At 41.2% G+C, this 20,749-nt stretch overlaps 1 long non-coding RNA gene across 1 annotated transcript in view; it reads left to right on the top strand.

The window, feature by feature from the left end:
* The first annotated feature begins 212 nt into the window (after window positions 1–212).
* LOC126336620 (uncharacterized) overlaps window positions 213–20,749 on the top strand; it is a 69,569-nt gene continuing 49,032 nt past the window's right edge. The window contains exon 1 of the long non-coding RNA XR_007564983.1: window positions 213–354. This is a non-coding gene — a long non-coding RNA (uncharacterized LOC126336620). The remainder of the gene's footprint in view (window positions 355–20,749) is intronic.

The raw sequence follows: 20,749 nt of genomic DNA, 5'->3' as shown, positions 1-20,749 counted from the left end.
TTTGTAAGTTGACTGAAAACTATGTCACCGCACTTACGGCGTTCTGGACTTAAATGCGTTAATATGATTTTGTGTGCACGCATTTGGCGTCTCCGTAATTTGATATTTACTATTGTATGCTTTGTACTCCAGATGGCTGAGCTAAACTTGGTGGCCTGTGAGCCTTGTACTGCTACGTGCGGGCTCGGTTGAAGCTGATCGTCATTGTTTCACAAGGCCGTAGTCCAGCGGCACACTGTTTGTCCCTCCGCCCGCGGTCGAGCGTTAGGGCTATCGAGGCATTAACTGTGTCCATCTAACATTGAGTGCCACAGTGTTATCGAGACCACTCCGTGCAAGAAATCCACATACAAGGTAACATTACTAGTTTTGCATTACTCCTCAGTCTTTTACACAATTTTCGAATATTTTATTTTCTAGTTTGTGTTTGACAAGCGGTCACTAAATTCTGTGTTAAAGAAAAGCGTTTTAAATTCGCGTATTACTATGTGTTTGAGTTGTATATTGACTGGTACATTTTTATGGTTGTATTTTTTATATTTCTAGAAAAAGGTTCATACGTTGATGCTTTCCTAAAAATGTTAACGGGCGTTAAGAATTTCGCCCGTGGAATTCACTAAGAGTACCGGTGTGTCTCTTTCTCCCGCTAACAGCGATTATCACCTATTATTCAAAATTATTTTAATACGCGGGAGCTGTGATTCTCTCCTTTTCTGGATCGAGTTGTTGCCCTTAATTGCCTTCATCTTGTTCCTTCTACGGAATTTTTTTTTATTAGTACGATGCATCCCTTGGGGACTGTTATCATCACAATAGATTTTGGGAACTGTTGGTATTTATTCGACTAAAATTGGTATTTATTATTTAATGTGAAATGAATGGTTACTTACTGATCTCTTGCCCTCTAAGTGGTGATTGTTAAAGTCATCAAAAGAAATTTTGACCTTCCTGTAAACTTATTTTTTTTCCTTCCTGAAAACTTTATATTGACGAATTCTTATTTTAATATCGTAAACTTTAATTCTGAAGAATCTTCTTGTAAAGTTTTTTTTGCTTGATTTATTTCAGAGACCCTTTATGAATAAATTGTTTTGTGTGCGATACAAAACGCGGAGTCCAGTCCACACGCTAAGGTCGTTATTGGGGATTTTTGGATGCCGAGGTTTCCCCAGCACAAGTATCTTCTAAGTTCTGCTTGCTCTAATATCATCAACGTTTTCTTCTATATCATTTCCGACTATCTGCCATTTGCAGCTTTAGGAATCGCCTATAGTTCCGTTTAGCGCAGAATGTTTTATATTTATTGGTCTCTATCAAGCCAAGTGCTCAGGCATTTATTATAGGCCTCCTTTTTAGTCTTTACCAGTTTGTACACATCTTCGTTCCTCCTTGGATCCTCCTCTCTTCTTCCATTCTGCCCCCGCCCCCCCCCCCTCCCCATAGCTTCAAAAGTCGCCATATGAATAACTGGCTGATAAACATTCTCGACAGTATCAGCCTTGATAAGTGATCCCTTGTTTGACAGTCTAAGTAGATAGAAAAAGGGTTTTCAATTCTCCTACAAGCTTAGCAGTCGCACTCTCGAAAACTTCACATCCTCGAACCCTTCATATACTAATTCTTCTGTATGAAGTGTACGTAGAGCCTTGAAATCAACAAGTAATAGTGTCATCCACATTCAGTGGCCCATAAAACTCTAAGCCTTGTTTTCCATTGTCTTATCACACAGAAAATTACTGGTCTTAAGAGTCGGCTGCTCCGATGCATAGTAGTGTACTGACTTACGTCTAAACCATCCATTCACTATCTTCAAGCATTTTGCTGAAATGTGACCTTATAATCCTGGCCTTTTAAAACATTTCTCCTCATAATGACCAACAATGAGGTCACTAGTTCTCCACCCTGTGCGTGCAATCAAGTTCCCTGTAACTAAAATTTCTTTTTTATCTCATATCCTGCCTAGTGGTCTCGTCATTTCTTCATAGCCTGTCCTGAGGTACTCGACTGCAAATGTTCGTTGCAAGCAGTTCAATTCAGAATGTTTGCTTGGAAACTGGTTATGAGGTACTCGACTGCAAATGTTCGTTGCAAGCAGTTCAATTCAGAATGTTTGCTTGGAAACTGGTTATGAGGTACTCGACTGCAAATGTTCGTTGCAAGCAGTTCAATTCAGAATGTTTGCTTGGAAACTGGTTAAGACGGACAAGCATTCAGAAAAGCCCGTTGTATCTGGAACCGATTGTGGATGACAATCGTCCCCGATTCCCATCGCTTACTCTTTTTGCTATCACTGCTCTAATGCCACGTTCCTTAGCTATCAGTCGTACATCATACTTGATTATACTGTGAACAATCCATTTTGATGCAACTACAAATCGCGTAACTTCATTCATGGTGTGCTCACAGCCACGCGCAAATATGATGGCGTCTTTCTGCCATTCTGTCACATGTCCACGTCGATCCATACTACTGCGCTGATTTCTCACAGGCGACTGGCAGACAACCACACACCACTTTACTGCGATAGCTGAAGTCAGTGGCAAAAGGTTACATGACTGCCTGGTACCGCTTTTGCGCCTACAGTGTCGAGCAAGTAGTGTGCTGCTTCAACGGGTATCAGATGACCTTAGTGTTGTGTAGATCATTTTTTGTGCTGTCATGAGCTAACAGGATGAAATCGTGTGGCAGTACATAATCTGTTTCTCCAAGGTTTGGGCAAATAGCAGCCCACGTGTTGCAAGCGTCCCGCTAATAATTTTTTGCGGTCCACCAAGATAGAATGTTTAAGTAACAGTTCATACCTTTCTTGAAATGGAAAGTTAAAAAGTGCGGCTTTCCGCTACCCTCTGCTTCTACAAAGTGACGCAGGTAGAGGAGTTACTCAGACAAGTAACTGTCATTTTCAACATGCTGGACCGTATGCCTTCCTAGAATCCAGATTTCCTTAGAAAACACTACGGTTGGTACGTCCTTTGATACCATCCATTGGTATCATTCACCGAACGGCTCCTAAAGTTTAGATAGATGCTGAAATTAAATGCCTCTGGGCACAGTTTCTTCTGTGACTCTAGCTGTCACCATAATGCCATCTCTACGCTCAGTTTGTCGGTTACCAGAAGCCATAGAAATGGGCTCTCTCCCCTGAGCTATTTTTAACCACTTGCCACCAGTACGTGCAACACAATTTTCGAAACAAAATTTTCCTTTACGAACAGTGCGTGCTTTGCGTAAAACTGCCACTTGCCTCCTTTCCTGTCCACTCCAGACTAATACACGGGAGGAAATAATGTGAATTCTTATGTGGGTTGCTATCATTCTTATATTAAGCTAAACTACGGGCCATTAAAATTGCTACAACAAGAAGAAATAAAGATGATAAACGGGTATTCATTTGACAAATATATTATACTAGCACTGACACTTGATTACATTTTCACGTAATTTGGGTGCATAGATCCTGAGAAATCAGTACATAGAACAATCACCGCTGGCCGTAATAACGGCCTTGATACGCCTGGGCATTGAGTCAAACATAACTTGGATGGCATGTAGAGGTACAGCTGCCCATGCAGCTTGAACACGATACCACAGTTCATCAAGAGTAGTGACTGGCATATTGTGACGAGTTGCTCGGCCACCATTGCCTAGACGTTTCCAATTGGAGAGAGATCTGGAGAATGTGCTGGCCAGGTCAGCAGTCGAACATTTTCTGTATCCAGAAAGGCCCGTACAGGAGCTGCAACGTGCGGTCGTGCATTATCCTGCTGAAATGTAGGGTTTCGCAGGGATCGGATGAAGGGTAGAACCTCGGGTCGTAACAAATCTGAAATGTAACTTCCACTGTTCAAAGAGCCGTCAATGCGAACAATAGGTGACCATACCATCACGCCTGGTGATACGCTACTATGGCGATGACGAATACACGCTTCTAATGTGTGTTCACCGCGATGTCGCCAAACACGGATACGACCATCATGATGCTGTAAGCAGAACCTGGATTCATCCGAAAAAATGACGTTTTGCTATTCGTGCACCCAGGTTCGTCGTTGAGTGCACCATCGCTGGCGCTCATTTCTGTGATGCAGCGTTAAGGGTAACAGCAGCCATGTTCTCCGTGCTTACAGTCCATGCTGCTGCAATCGTCGACGAACTGTTCGTGCAGATTGTTGTTGTCTTGCAAACGCCCTATCTGTTGACTCAGGGATCGAGACGTGGCTGCACGATCCGTCACAGCGATGCGGAAAAGATGCGTCATCTCGACTGCTAGTGATACGAGGACGTTGGGATCCAGCACTGCGTTCCGTATTACGCTCTTGAACCCACAGATTCCATATTATTCTAACAGTCATTGGATCCCGACCAACGCGAGCAGTAATGTCGCGATACGATAAACGGCAAGCCGGCCGGAGTGGCCGAATGGTTGTAGGCGCTACAGTATGGAACCGCCCGACAGATACAGTCCCAGGTTCGAATCCTGCCTCGGGCATGGATGTGTGTGATGTCCTTAGGTTAGTCAGGTTTAAGTAGTTCTAAGTTTTAGGGGACTGATGATCAAAGACGTCAAGTCCTACAATCCGATCTTTATCAAAGTCGGAAACGTGATGGTATGCATTTGTCCTCCTTATACGAAGCATCACAACAACGTTTCAACAGGCAACGCCGGTCAACTGCTGTTTGTGAATGAGAAATCGGTTGGAAACTTTCCACGTGTCAGCAAGTCGTAGATGTTGCCACCGGCGCCAACCTTCTGTGACTGCTCTGAAAAGCTAATCATTTGTATATCACAGAATCTTTTTCGTGTCGGTTAAATTTCGTGTCGGTTAAATTTCGTGTCTGTAGCACGTCATCTGGGTGGTGTAGCAATTTTAATGGCCAGTAGTATATGGAGTAAAGTTCGTGTAATAGAGAGCAATATACTTACCAACACATAATTTTAGCAGCAAACCACTCCCTGATACACGAAAACTCTCTTCGAACATCTGCCACTGAAGCTGGTTGTGTGTGCCAGTGGCTCTTTCGCTGAATGAGGCTGCGACGTAATGCATTTTTCTTCTTTGCCTCTTCTCCATTTTCTCTATTAGTCCTATCTCTTAGGGCCGCAAACTGAGGAGCTGTGCTCATGTGTCAGTGGAATGAGGTTTGTTAAGCTAACTCATTCTCTCGTGGACTACACGACCTATGCATTCCTCCAATCAGTTAGAAATGTTGACGATTAGCTGCCTGTCCCAGCAGGATGGATCCTCTGCAGGTGTCTCTGCTTTTAACAACAGTTTTCTAGCTTTGCTTCTTCTCTATACACAACAGAATAGTATAGGAACATACTACCTATCGCCGCCACAATCCCTACAAACACACTACCCGTCCTTGAACTCGATCACTGAACTTTTATTCGAGGTCGCGCACGATTCCATCGATGACCTTGAACTGATGAAAATGTCAATGGCATCATCATCCTTATCAGTGGAAAACCACATTCCTGTCCCTCCATTCCCAAACGTTATCTAGAGCCAAAAAATAACGAGTATTAAAAAAATCCAAGACGGATGAAATAGGCAAATCACATTAGTAGAAAAAGTATCCTTCTCTCCATATCCCCCGCCAGTCACAGTGCCGTATTTATATCCAGCCAATCGTAGTGCGGCACTAAAATATTTAAGATCCCAAAAATGGTGCAATTGTGTTAATGCAAAATTTAAATCACCTCCCCCTCATTATATGTGTGCTTAACACCCCCTGCTCCCTCATGTCTTCAGAGTGTAGTATTAGAAAACACCCTGGGAAATTAAACAAAAAAGAAAATAACCTCTCACCCTCGCAATCATTATCTGCATCCAATCTTAACACAACAAGATTTTTGAAATGGACCAATTGTAGGTGCTATTTAACATACTACCCCGTCTATCTGCAACTAGTCAAAGCATAGTATTAAAACGGTGTAAATTACTTAATTTCTGACATGCACATCAGCCCAAGCCTCCCTTGCCCTCCCTATTTTCAGCAATTGTAAGATGTGAGTGAAATAGACCAATTAAGAGCTTCTCCTCGTCTTTTGCAACCAACCAAAGCATAGTATTTAAATGTTACGTAAAATGGCGCTGATTTCTAGTAGCAAATTATGTCACCCCCAATTGAAACAGATATTCACCATTTATCAGGCAGTCAAAGATATTCACGTTGAAAGCACAGTTATTTCCTTGAAAGTCAAAAATATTCCTAATGTCCAGCATATAATGGTGACAAGTTACATTATTTATGTACAGACAAATTCTGTGCACTATTACCCCATTGCCCTCGTCTTTACCATGCAATATTAAAAGAAATTTAAGTTCTTGAATGTGGGCTAATTACTAACAATATATGATAAACGTTAAATTTGAAATACTATTTGCTCAATAGTAAAATGCTAAACGCCTCACATTAATGTCTAATACCTAACAGCTGAAAGCTAACACCTACTGCCTAACACATGATACATAATAGCTAATGGCTAACAGCAAATGCTTAACAGCTAATGCTTGATGCCTAATGGCTAATGGCTGACACGTAACACCTAGCGCCTAACATCTAATGCCTAAAAGCTAAAACCTAATACGTAACATCTAAAATCTAATAGGTAACGGTTAACACCTGACCCCTAACACCTAACTCCCTACATCTAACGCATAACACCTCACATCTGACAGCTAACAGATAACAGTTAATGTCTACTACATTGCCCCTACTCTTCACTCACCATTCTTGACCACAGACCGACGTTCATCACTGAGCCTAATGTTTCATAACCATCAGTGATCACTCCCATTAAAATTTATCAGCTTACTACAAACGTGTATTAGCTTGTCTCCAATTGTATCAAATTAACCCTCAAACTGTATCAATTTGCCCCAAAAGTTTTTCGTCTTGCCCTAAAACTGTCTTAACTAATTTCCCAATTGTGTATTAACTTACCCAATAGGCTGTCGAATTATCCCATCAACTGTAACGAATTACCCCTAAAACTGCATCGCCTATGTAACTGGAGTGTAGAAGACTGAATAAAGCATTATGATGCCTACGCTTAATGCCAAAAGCATAATCCATAACACCTCCAGGGAAAAACATAATATATAATAGAGAGACTAGAGTTTCCGTTCCTTCAGTAACTGTCATCTACCTGGTGCAAGGATACTATTTAAGATCCAATAAAACATGATACATAATGAGTAATGTGTGATGCTTAAAGTCTCTATGCAACAATATTATAATTTATAGATTCCCTCTCTCTAGTAACTGTAATCCATTCGGTGTTGAAATACTACCGGTGTACAAAGATCCATTAATACCTTAAGCTTGATGGCTAAAGTATTACACCTAAGTTCCAATGTGCAAAATTGTATGCACGTACATACCTCTGGTGTAATGTTAAAATGACTCGAAGGTCAGAGATATGAATGGTGGCATTCCATCAAATCACCATATAAAACCCATCCACACTCCTGCAAGAGAGGCCAGTGACTGCTGGCAGGTCCTCGGTTAATGACGTAATTGGATGTGCTGCACTATACAGGGAGAATGGTTCGGAAGGGTGTTTCTCACGTATGTGCTACAACGTCTCTTATATTCGTGATTCTTCAGTCTTTCTAGCAATATTCACGTGCTAAAATAACGCTGGTTTCAAATACTCTTTGGAAAATTTTGCCATAACGTCTCTGAATCTCCAATTCCTTAAAGAGCTTATTATGATTTTACGAAATCCAGGAGGTCGGAAATTAGGAATTTCTTGCGAGATTTTGGACATGAAATATGCGATCTGTATGGTCTAATTCCTACACCAGTTGCTTGTATCACTAATATTAAAGGACATAGTGTTCAAACATACGTGTTTTAAACCTGTCAGATAGAGAGAGAGAGAGAGAGAGAGAGAGAGAGAGAGAGAGAGAGATATGGATAGAGGAATTATTCTTTTCCGTAGCATGTTAGGTTGTCTCTCAAGCTTGGAAAAATGAAGATAAAAACAAGAACTCTCCCCTCCAACAGGGTCTGCTTCTTTGTGTGTAACGTTTGATATAAAGCGGACCGAGATGTATTATCACTGACGTTGTTACACAATGGGAAAACACTGTAATATTGTTCATTCGTGCCTTTCATTCATATTACAACTTTGATGCCTGTAACGTATGGGAGGGTATTATCGTACACAATACAAGCGAAATGTTTAGCATCATTGCCTTTGGTGCAGATGGACTTAGTTTGATTGCTGGTACACTCTCATGTTTTTATGAGGTCGATAGGCATGGAACACGTAGGAGAATGAAGAGAGACGTCTTGGAATTATCGAAAATCGCCACTTAAAATGAGATTTGCTTTGTCGAAGACGACATTAAGCTTCAGAAGTTCACCGGTGACAAAGTTTTCGTTAAAAATAGAGGTACTTTGGTTTATTTGCAACTAGTGTAGCTACTCCCTTATCAACATTATCTACATTGTTTTAACAGCTCTGAGGCTGAGAAATGGGTTTTTGCTAGACGAAACTCTGCTTCTTATACCTGAAAATTGTGGAGCAGAAATATCCACACATTCCAGTTGCAATGTTGCTATAAAATGAATCAATCGAGAAATAATAGGTAGTAATACCTGCTGAGTGAAATGTTATCGTAAATTCACTGGCACCATGTTCAACACCTCCAACTACCTTTGCAAAGGCATGTGGAACCTTATCTTTTTGTAAGGATACACAATCTTTGTGCCACGTGCAGAACTCGCGGCGTTGTGTGGAAGCTATACAAAGCGCAATAAACGACTGAAATAGACAGGAAATTTTATGTCACACTACACAAGGGGTATACAATCTTCATTTAGCATTTTACTGGAGTTCTTTGTGTGGACATTGAACTTCATCTCTGTTTGTACGCATACATCATTATGTATTATAAACGTAAGCGTGCTATATGTGTGCCGCTAAAACTCAGAAACGAGTCCGGGTACGATCAAGGGGTTTATACAGTGTGTTAGCCCTCTATTGCCGTTTTTACATGAAGTGCATAAAAAAACAGGGTCTGGGAAGTTTCACTCTCTAGAAATTTTTAGAACATTCGAGAGTATCCGAGAACGTTCTTGAGTATTTTGGAGCATTCGTCAATATCCCAGAATGTTCTGGAATGTTCCATAATGGTTCGGGACGTTCTGGAATGTTCGGAAATAGTCTGGAACATTCGGGAAGATTTCAGAACATTGGGGAACATATCAGTATATCCCCAATCATTGTGGAACATTCCGGAACATTCCCCAATGTTGCAGAATGTTCTGAAACATTGTGGACCATTCAAAGCCTTTTTGGAATGTTCTGGAATTCACCACTGGTGGGGCTACCCATTGGTAGAGGTGCATTAAGCAAGACCTGTTGCGGTTTCGAAGGTCAGTTTCTTGCCAGTGACGAAGAGAGGACCCGAATAAGTAGTGCAGAGAGTGAATAACAAGAATAAGTGAAGTGCGAGTAGTCAAACTGATACAGTGACTGAATATAAATAAAAAAAGTGAAAAGTGTGTAAAGTATACATAGTATACTTATTAATAAATTTGATTTATATTTTAGACAATGCCCAAATGGGAAAGAAGAGGAAATCTTGCCCGCTGTGAATCAAACTGGGAAAACAAAAAGAACAGTGGAGAAACATTCAAAAGTATTCGATAGCATCCCACAACATTCTACAATGTTTCGAAGTGACCCAGCGTGTTCTGAACTGTTTGGGAATTGTCTCGAATACTCGGGAAGAGTCCAGAACCTTCGGGAAAATCACAGAACATTCCAGATCATTGTGGAACATTCCAGAATGGAAAAAATCGATTACCGCTGGACGCACCATTCTGCGTGAATTTTTGCGTTAGATGACCAGGGAGACTCCAGAATCAAAACATTTTCTCGACTATAAAAGCGTACAACACATGCTTTCAAATGACTCCTTTCAAATAACAGGCGGAAGTAAAGCTATGAGTCGTGCTTGGGTAGCTCAGTCAGATCAACATGGTACATTGTCGAGAACCGAAAATACCCTACGACTGATAAAAGGGACGCAATACATTTGGCGGATTCACCTATGTGTCAGCAATGCAGCGTGCTGGATACGGACGACCATCGGCTGGTCTGCGGCGAGGCATTGTCTCTCTGGACTCTTGCAAGAAAGATAGTAGCGTTAATGCGGCACATTATCTATACAGCAGTCTCTTCTGATATATTTATTTATTTATTTATGCATTTACTTTACCTGGCAAGATTAGGGCCTTCAGGCCCTCTCTTACACCTAACCAGGCATACTCAGATTGAACGAGTAACAGTTTCTAAATAACATTAAGGACGAAACTTCCTGGCAGATTAAAACTGTGTGCCCGACCGAGACTCGAACTCGGGACCTTTGCCTTTCGCGGGCAAGTGCTCTACCAACTGAGCTACCGAAGCACGACTCACGTCCGGTACTCACAGCTTCACTTCTGCCAGTATCCGTCTCCTACCTTCCAAACTTTACAGAAGCTCTTCTGCTAACCTTGTAGAACTAGCAATCCCTGAAAGAAAGGATATTGCGGAGACATGGCTTAGCCACAGCCTGGGGGATGTTTCCAGAATGAGATTTTCACTCTGCAGCGGAGTGTGCGCTGATATGAAACTTCCTGGCAGATTAAAACTGTGTGCCCGACCGAGACTCGAAAGGCAAAGGTCCCGAGTTCGAGTCTCGGTCGGGCACACAGTTTTAATCTGCCAGGAAGTTTCATATCAGCGCACACTCCGCTGCAGAGTGAAAATCTCATTCTGGGAACATTAAGGACATTTAACGTATTATGCAGTATTGATGTTAAACAAAAAAAAAATTGAGATTATAACAGTAGTACAATGATAATTATAACAATAAAAATAATTATAACAATCAAGAATAATAATGATAATAATAATGATAATAATCATAATCATAATAATAATAATGATAGTGACTAATTATATGAAAGTAAACATACTTTTCTTTTCTGAATGTCAGTCCGATTGTTAGTTGGGGTATTTTTTTTCCAGAGGAAACCTATTTTCCTCGTCAAGACGAACGCAGAGGCGTGGATCACAGGTATGACGGTCCATTACATCTATAGAGATACACGTCTGAAGGTACAGAACGTCCTGGATTACTGGCAATACTTGCAAGAGGGACACACAATACTGTTACGGCTACAAAAGTAAAAGAATTGGTATGACAATTTCCTAGTAACGATTTTTGCGGACCCGCCATATACTTGGGGTGTGCCGGGTGCGCATACTTGAGCGGCGGTGCTGTCGTTGTGAAACCTACCAAGTAAAGTGATCAGCTAAGGACACTACGTGAGTATGCGACCTAGGAAAAACTAACGATTGCACAGTTAGCAAATGGATTACTTCAAATTTTGTTTTCATATCTATCAATACTTTTCTTTAGGGTGCCGGAGGTGGCCCCACTTTGATTTTGTTGTTATTTCATGCTGCATGGTAGGACGGCAGCGAGGTTCCTTCCAGGACAGTTATCATGTTTCAAGACGTACTACGTTTTTGTGAATAATAAAGGTTTATGTTTCACCTGCCTTTCTCAATTAAATAATAATAAACCCCTCACTCCTGACAAAAAAGTGGTTCCCTTGTAAACAAATTAGAAAAAGATGGATAGAGTTCTTTCTTTTTTTCATATAAAGGCAAAGGACCCGAGTTCGAGTCTCGGTGTGGCACATAGTTCTAATTCTTCCAGAGAGTCAGCGCACACGCCGCTGCAGAGTGAAAATCTCATTCTGGAAACATCCCCCAGGCTGTGGCTAAGCCGTCTCCGAAATATCCTTTCTTCCAGGAGTGCTAGTTCCGCAACGTTCGCAAGAGAGCTTCTGTGAAGTTTGGAAAGTAGGAGACGACGTAATGGTGGAAGTAAAGCCATGAGGACGGGTCGTGGGTCGTGCTTGGGTAGCTCAGATGGTAGAGCACTTGCCCGCGAAAGGCAGACGTCCGGAGTTCGAGTCTCGGTCCGGCACACAGTTTTAATCTGCCAGAATGTTTCGTATCAGCGCACACTCTGCTGCAGAGTGGAAATCTCATTCTAGTGCAAGATGTACAAATGATGTTATACAGATACATAGAACTGAGTCATATCTTCAAAACGGCTCTAGACCGTATGATGTCTGATGACTATAATGTTATAATTGAAGCTGAAAAAGACCACCTGGAGAACACGAACAATGATTTAATGCCGCTCAAATAGACGAATTCGCCATCGTAACTGTGGACAATGAAAACACAAGCCGTGACATAATTGTACAACGAAGAAGGGGCTACAACGCATAGCAGAGATACACCTTTCATATGATGCCCTCCAGTATCCATTAACATTTCTGCATGGAGACCATGGATATCACTTTAATGTGAAACAAATCAACCTGAAACCAGGGTAGAAACTGTTCTGGCGTAATGATCAGAGACAATGAAACATAGTATCGCGTTGTCAACACTCGCCGGTTACTCCAATAATTCTCCCGGGGAACGCCGTACACTGCAGCCAGTAAATGTTATAAAAATAGCTGGTTTGAAGCAGTTATTTTAAATGTAACGCACAACACTTCCACTGTGTCTAGAGGCTGTAGTTTTCTGTAGCCCGGAGGTAAGCCAAAGCAAAAAACTTGCGGGAACAAGTCTCTGCTCATCTGTTTCCTGTCTCTTGGACAGATTTCGTTAAATCTTGTTTGTGTGAAACTGGCATTTCTTGGAAACATGATTAGGGAATCCATGATTCAGCACATAAGAGATATCAACTGATTCAGCAGGTCATCCCACACCAAACCGGATATGGCAATATGTGCAGTGTCCAGCTCATGTGACTTAAGGCAAGGAACGCGAACATTGAGTGCTCTTTTGTTCTCAGCCCAAATTATTGTTTTACCATTTAGGAAACTCTTAAACTGTTCTATAGGGGCTAGTGATCTTCCATAAGAATTGAGTCGTTGGGGGAAAATTCTCTTCTGGTTTACTAAACTGAACTCTCGACCATTGGAAAAATATGGTCTCTTAAGTTTGTGTCCTCCCTTTAGGTAAAATGCACACTTTTTGAGGCAATATGTCCGAAAATTGATGTTGCATGTCTTCTCCCTATGCATTACTGGATCAATCTTTTTCAAAGACTTATATTTTCCTTTTTTGAAAGACTTATTTTGTTTCGATGGTATAGTGGGAACAGGACCTGCACGTAATGTGATTTCCTGATCAGCATCTGTTGTCTTTTGTTCACATAGGTTAGTGATCAACAAATGCCTAACGTAATTGCTCAGATTGTGCAACACAGTAGGCACAGTGTAGTGTTGCTTTAATTCACAATGCAGCGGGGATGTGCTGCACCTCGGTATGCACTGTGAAATGACAATGATCCTGGTGTTTCCCATAGTTCCCTGCAAAGGTTTTCTCTCAAATGTGACAGACTTCTGCAGAGCAAAACGTTGATTCTTCTTAGTGGCTTAATGCCATCTTTTTATTTTTTAGCAAAGAGGTATTCACAGCCTCAGGGATTGCACAGAGTTGTCGAGTAAAGCATGCCATGCAATCGCGGCCTCTATATAATTTAAACTGATAGTATCTCCGGTTATAGCTGCGCTGTGTGTGGTAGGCGACACTGAACAGTCTATGTAAATGTACCTAATCGCAACTTCGTGGAGCTTAAACTCTGAATATTCATCACTAGAAGGGCAGTTCACGTTGAAAGCTGCATTATACAGTTCTTATGCATGAATGTCGTTACCAACACATGATTGCAGCAAGCATTAGATATCTGCATGAAAGACAAACGGCAATTTTTATTGCATGCTATACGACTCGACTTCAAAGAACTGTTTTTATGCTAGGGGCATTATACTTCTGGCAGCTTTGAATTATGAAAAATTAACCAAATTAAATGTCAAATGGTCTTTAGAATGGAAGTCGCGTAAACATCATTCGCATGTCACAATGGATCTAGTATGAGAAGTGATGTTACTCTATACTAGTCTGAAGGGTTTTAATGCAGCAGAAATGGTCAATTTTTATGTTTGCAAACAGGCAACATTAAGAGATTCACATGCTCCTCGTATTTATAATGTGTTGACATAAGCAGTCTAACCCTTGAAACTTTTCTCCTTCATGTTCTTCTTCCGCTTCTTTCGATAACCGTCAACTGATGGTCAGAGTACTGAATGCCAGCACGTTAACAATTATATTATTTCCTCGAATATTCCGACATTATTCACTTTAGTAACACATGACCTCTTCTCAAAGATTCATAAACGTGGATACTGGCGATAGCTAGGCACAATGTTCACTTTGTTATTTGCTAAGTACGTATCAGCTATAATTCACTAACTGAAGCACTAACCATCGTTCTTTGAATCGATGTTTACGACATTAGGTGAATACCATATTTTTCTGATGGAAGATTTTGGTGAGCCATTGTAATATGATTTTATTGTAAGCAATGTAACTCGAGGAGAACAGTACTATTCTGTAATCGAAAAATTTTGTGATCCATCATGATTTGATTATATTGTAAATAATACAAATTGTAGATTTATTTTGAGCTGACTACTATAATTTATCATATTTTATTATTAAGATGTGAATCCTTAACAAATGTATCATAAAAATGTAAATAGACAAAAAATCATTCTATGAAAAAACAGAAGATCACGCAGCTGCCCCGTCTCCCATTGCACTGGACCGTTCTATCTCACAACGGAAAGCGAGGAGCTAAGATGACCCTAAGTAAAGTATATTGTGAGTTACTAATAAAACAAGTGAAATGCATAATTTTTCGCAAAAACTATTTTGTGGAATGACCTGTAATAACGAGACAAAGTTGCACAAATATATATTAGTAAAGCTATTTAATCAGGAATTTTAAATGAAACGGTAGTGCTAAGGGAAATTGCAGGGAACTTTGTTGCAATTTCTGAGAAAGCTGATCACTGGTCACATGCATGTACATGAAGTATACAGTATATCTGATGTATGAAATACAGAGATATTAAGACACAAATGAGTTACAGGCATTGGCTGTTGGCGGGCATTTATTTATATTAATGAGGAAAGTTAAAAATTTGTGCCGGACTGGGATTCCAAACCAGATCTCTTGTTTACTAGGCAGATGCTCTGACCATTTTTTTTTTTACTCTTGCTGCTCTCGTTTCCTTCTTTGTTGTTGGTTGTATTTGTTCGGGGCGGACGTCCCATGGCACCTGTTCAAGTTCATCGTTGATCCGTTCACTAAGTTTTTTGTTTTTATTATAGAAGGCAACAAACAACCTGACCGAACACGCTGAGCCACCGTGTCGGCGTCTATTGAGCCATCCGGACACAGTGGTTATCGCCACTGGAAGCACTATCCTACCACGCCTCCTCTCACATCCTCACACTGCTAATATAGTTCCAATTCGCAATTATATATATATATATATATATATATATATATATATATATATATATATATATGTGTGTGTGTGTGTGTGTGTGTGTGTGTGTGTGTGTTAGAGGGAGAGGCACACTGAATGATTACTTTGCTTGACAAGGATCAGACGTGTGCACAGTATTTTGACATAGAAAATACAGAAGGGAAAGATGACTTCGACAGAGAGAGGTGTTTAAAAAGTACAGTACTTGATGTAAGAAATACAGAGAGATTATGTATTGCAAGGAGCACAGAATCTGACATAAACAGGCGATATTTTATGTATATAATGCACGAAATAATGAGACTCTCGCGGAAATAATGGATATCTTTGACTTTCAAGTAGAGGATACATAATTTTCTACCGGATATGTGGCGCCGTTTTTACGTATAATATAAGCGTTATACTCTGATTGGTTGGAAACTGAGGAGGGGAGACTAAGGAGAGGGGAGTACGCAACTGGTCTGTTTCCATCACCTCTTGCACTTGCTAGAGGTAAGGAAGAGAAGGGGCCGTGAGTTGCTTTGTACGTCAGAAATAATGACTTTGACACCATTAAAATACATCGCTGTGATTGGTAGGAAAGAGAAGGCAGGAGTGGAAATGTATGTCGGAAATAAAGTAAAACAAACTTTTAATATTTCAACATTGAAATACACTAAGTTCTGTTTCCGTCATTTTCACTATCAGTTATAAGGAGCGGAACGGGCGTGTCTTAATCTGTACGTGAAATATATTGTAATTTTACTCTTTGTTAATAGAATGTTCTGAAAGAGGAATAAGGGGTGATGCGTACATCGGAGGTAATATATTTCGACACCATTTATTTCGACTACAAACTGATTGGCTGGAGATAGCGAGATGGAGGGAAAGGAGTGTTGAGCAGTTGGTTTGATTCCACCATATTGGTTGTTAATACTGAGCTATGATCCGCTTTAGGTAAGGAGCTTTGCACTCTGATTGGTCGGAGATACAGGTGATGAACCTGACGGTACCATCTTGGTTCTGTAATACTGGATTATGATTGGCTGTCAACAAGGATCGTGAATTACACAGATAATCATAATGATGTCACTGATAACAGCGATCACCTCACTGAAAAGTATGACGATGTCACAAGGTCAGTGATCCAGGTAACACGACGTCACAAATCTGAAAAGATTGTATCAAATTGTTGGCATCACGAACAGCCTTATGCGTCTTTCGAATCAGCAAGGTGGCTTACTTGTACTACTTTCTGACAAAATGTCAAAGACACCATCAAACAGACTGCACCATTCGTAGTGCTAACTTAGTGATTGTTATCCATAGTGTCACTCTGTTTGTTACTCAGCGGCTCAGACATTCAACAGTTTCGAATATTGTGTCGGTTCTTGAATATAAATTCTGAATAAATATCTGTTGTTGGATAGAACACACTTCCTCATTTTGCGAGTGTTTCGTGGCAAATTACTTAGAAGTCGGCGAAACGTTAAACATAAGCCTTCCATCGCTCGTCCTTCGAATTATTTGGCGTTTGAAGGAAGACATTGTGTCTCCGCCTGATGGTGCTGAAGAATTTACCCTACCACCTCTTCTCACCTAGCGGAAGGTTTCTTCCTCTGTCTGTATCATCTCTAACCACTTCGATATCAGTTTCCGTCTGAACAGAATTCGTTAGCAGCGTAATCTATAGAGGCTGCTCAGGAAACCTTACTTTCTAAAATAGATGTGGCGTCCTTTGTATGATATATCTGTGTCTTAACAGGCTCCTGCCTGCTGGAAACGGCACTAAACACTATAACATTTACTGGCTACTATTAAATTAGAAATACACCGATAATATTTCTACTGTGAATGGATTTTAATTTATGATCGTAACTGTATGTAATGGAAAGGCGTCGCACTATTTTTTGCCTCTCGACAGGAAATAATAACAAAACCAACGGGAATTAAAACAAGTTTCTATTAGTAACCAAGTAAATTGTACTTACGTAATATGAAAGGTCGCTAGCGTAATTAGACAAAGATGTACCAAGTAATAGTATGGTTCATGAAAAAAACGAACTATTGAGACTGACCTTACTTGATAGTTAACTTCCGCTTTGCTGATAAGATACAAACAGTAGTAAAATTTAGCAAGTCTTGTACCAGTGGTTTAACCTGAACGACATACGACATAGGAGTATAAGTACGCTTAGACAACAACTGTCTCTCAATAACACTTACTATCTGTGCAATACAATAGGAAGCCTATGATAGTTAGCACACAAAATTAGAAAAAGAAAACCACTTAACTGGTCTGTCAAATAATACAGTACTCACCAGATAATTTGAGATGAATGTGGTGGCACTATCCATCTCCTGTGGTATTCAAAACATGCAGCAAAAATATCCATAATTCTTCCATACAAAAACCTCTGAAAATTGTCTGATTAGCGTCAGATTTTCGTAGTCCAGAGCTAACCAAAGTATGCCGTGAATAAAAAGCCAAATTACTTCCTCATTCGAGGCTATATTATACAATCTCGCAGTTCTTCTCGCCTCTTTCAGTTCACAAGATGCGCACGCTTTGCCTGCTAGCCACAGACTGACTCATGCCAGTAAGCAGCCTTGCGGTTCGACTGTCAGGTCCTCCTTTCTATCCCCGCATAGCCAGTTCCGTTGCGGAGGCATTTCCCTCCAAGTTTTACATTACAAACCTACTTTCCCTATGCATGAACCAGTATTGCGAATAAACTTTTAACATTTTCATTCTTTTACAGTATGATGCCTTTGAAATTATATCCATAGATTAATTACAATCCTATGAACAATCATAAATACGAGGTGCATTCAAGTTGTAAGGCTTCCGATTTTTTTTCTCCGGACTGGAAAGAGATATAAACATGCGTATTGTTTTAAAATGAGGCCGCATTCATTGTCAATACGTCCCAGAGATGGCAGCACCGTACGGCTGTGGAATTTTACCGCCAGCGGCGAGAAAAAGAACTGTTTTAAATACTTAAAATGGCGACGTTTTCCTTACTGGAACAGCGTGCATTCATTCGTTTTCTGAATTTGCGTGGTGTGAAACCAATTGAAATTCATCGACAGTTGAAGGAGACATGTGGTGATGGAATTATGGATGCGCCGAAAGTGCGTTTGTGGGTGCGACAGTTTAATGAAGGCTGAACATCGTGTGACAACAAAGCGAAACAACCTCAGGCTCGCACAAGCCGGTCTGACGACATGATCGAGAAAGTGGAGAGAATTATTTTGGGGGATCGCCGAATGACTGCTGAACAGATCGCCTCCAGAGTTGGCATTTGTGTGGGTTCTATGCACACAATCCTGCATGACGACCTGAAAATGCGAAAAGTGTCATCCAGGTGGGCGCCACGAATGCTGACAGACGACCACATGGCTGCCCGTGTAGCATGTTGCCAAGCAAAGCTGACGCGCAACGACAGCATGAATGGGACTTTCCTTTCGTCGGTTGTCACAATGGATGAGACGTGGATGCCATTTTTCAATCCAGAAAGAAAGCGCCAGTCAGTTCAATGGAAGCACACAGATTCACCGCCACAAAAAAAAAAAAAAAAAAAAAAAAAAAAAAAAAAAAAAAAAAAAAAACCGTCAGTGCTGAAAAAATGATGGTGTCCATGTTCTGGGACAGCGAGGGCGTAATCCTTACCCATTGTGTTCCAAAGGGCACTACGGTAACAGGTGCATCCTACAAAAATGTTTTGAAGAACAAATTCCTTCCTGCAGTGCAACAAAAACGTCCGGGAAGGGCTGCGCGTGTGCTGTTTCACCAAGACAACGCACCCGCACATCGAGCTAAGGTTACGCAACAGTTTCTTCGTGATAACAACTTTGAAGTGATTCCTCTTGTTCCCTACTCACCTCACCTAACCTGCCTCCTAGTGACTTTTGGCTTTTTCCAGCAATGAAAGTCAGTCTCCGTGGCCGCACATTCACCAGCCGTGCTGCTATTGCCTCAGCGATTTTCCAGTGGTCAAAACAGACTCCGAAAGAAGCCTTCGACGCTGCCATGGAATCATGGCGTCAGCGTTGTGAAAAATGTGTACGTCTGCAGGGCGATTACGTCGAGAAGTAACGCCAGTTTCATCGATGTCGGGTGAGTAGTTAATTAGAAAAAAATCGGAGGCCTTAGACCTTGAATGCACCTCGCAATCAGTACAACATTCACATTGATGTTTACTTTCATCCTAGTAGTGCAGCGGTTTAGTCACGATGATAAAACGAGTTCAGTGCGTACTCTAAATTAAGATGTCTGCTGCAGTATGAAAATGCAATAGCTCAGTTTATTATGTCTTTCACTGCCATACAGCACAATCAGTCGGCCAGCACCGGTATCTGTTGTTTACAAGTGTGGTGTTTGTTGTGGTGAAGATAATTCGTAAGACTTTTATATATATGCCGAAAGAGAAATCCCGCCATCAGCTGCAATCGGGCATACTGTCAGTGGCATACCTTGTATGTGGGTACGGCAGCGATAGAGACAGACTGCTGCGATAGAGCACTGGAGCTTATCAACAGGATGCTGGCAGCTTTATAGCTTCGCCATTTAAATTTTTCCTTCGAGTAGTTCCCCCTCCACATGGTACGTGTGCTTAACTGGGTGGTAACGTCCTCGCAAGCTGGCCCGGGTTCGGTTCCCGGCCGGGGACTGGGTGTTGTGTTGTCCTCGTCATCATTTCATCCTCATTACCGACGCGCACGTCGCCCGTTGTGGCGTCGAATGAAATAAGACTTGCACTTCTCGGCCGAACTTCCCCGAGTATGGGCGCTCCAGGCCACGATGCCATTCAATCATATGATTTCACTTTTTTCCCACCACATGGCTCCGGATGCCGGGTAACATGAAATGAAGCTTCCCAGCCGCCACCACCACTGCCCCTCCCCCCCCCCCCCCACATCACTTACCAAAGCCAAGGGTATGCATCTCTGACATTTGGCAGTCGAGGTGAGCCAAACGGTTGTCTCGGAAAATAGTTACCTTAGTTACCATTGTTTTTATGCCAGTTACGTTTAACAGTTATTTATAGCTTTCGTTTATGTTTACTACCGAATTCTCCAGACGGAGGTACAGTTTATACCTATGAGCACCAGACAAACGTGAGCTGATAGATTCCCCTCGGTTCGCATACGTCCCAACTTGGACTTACAAATATTTCTGTCCATTGTTCATCTTATGGACAGGACTTTAACTTTTGTTGCTTAATCTCCAGACAGTCTGATCTCTCATGGTAGAAAACTGGCAGTGCCTCGTCGCGTCATCTTAACTGTGTGATGTCACTGCCCTTATGAATCTTTTTTGGTGATTCAC

This window comes from Schistocerca gregaria, chromosome 2 (assembly GCF_023897955.1).
Source record: "Schistocerca gregaria isolate iqSchGreg1 chromosome 2, iqSchGreg1.2, whole genome shotgun sequence".
Classification (NCBI taxonomy): Eukaryota; Metazoa; Arthropoda; class Insecta; order Orthoptera; family Acrididae; genus Schistocerca; species Schistocerca gregaria.
The sequence above is the reverse complement of the archived record's forward strand: the minus strand, read 5'-3'. Positions and strand labels throughout refer to the sequence as shown.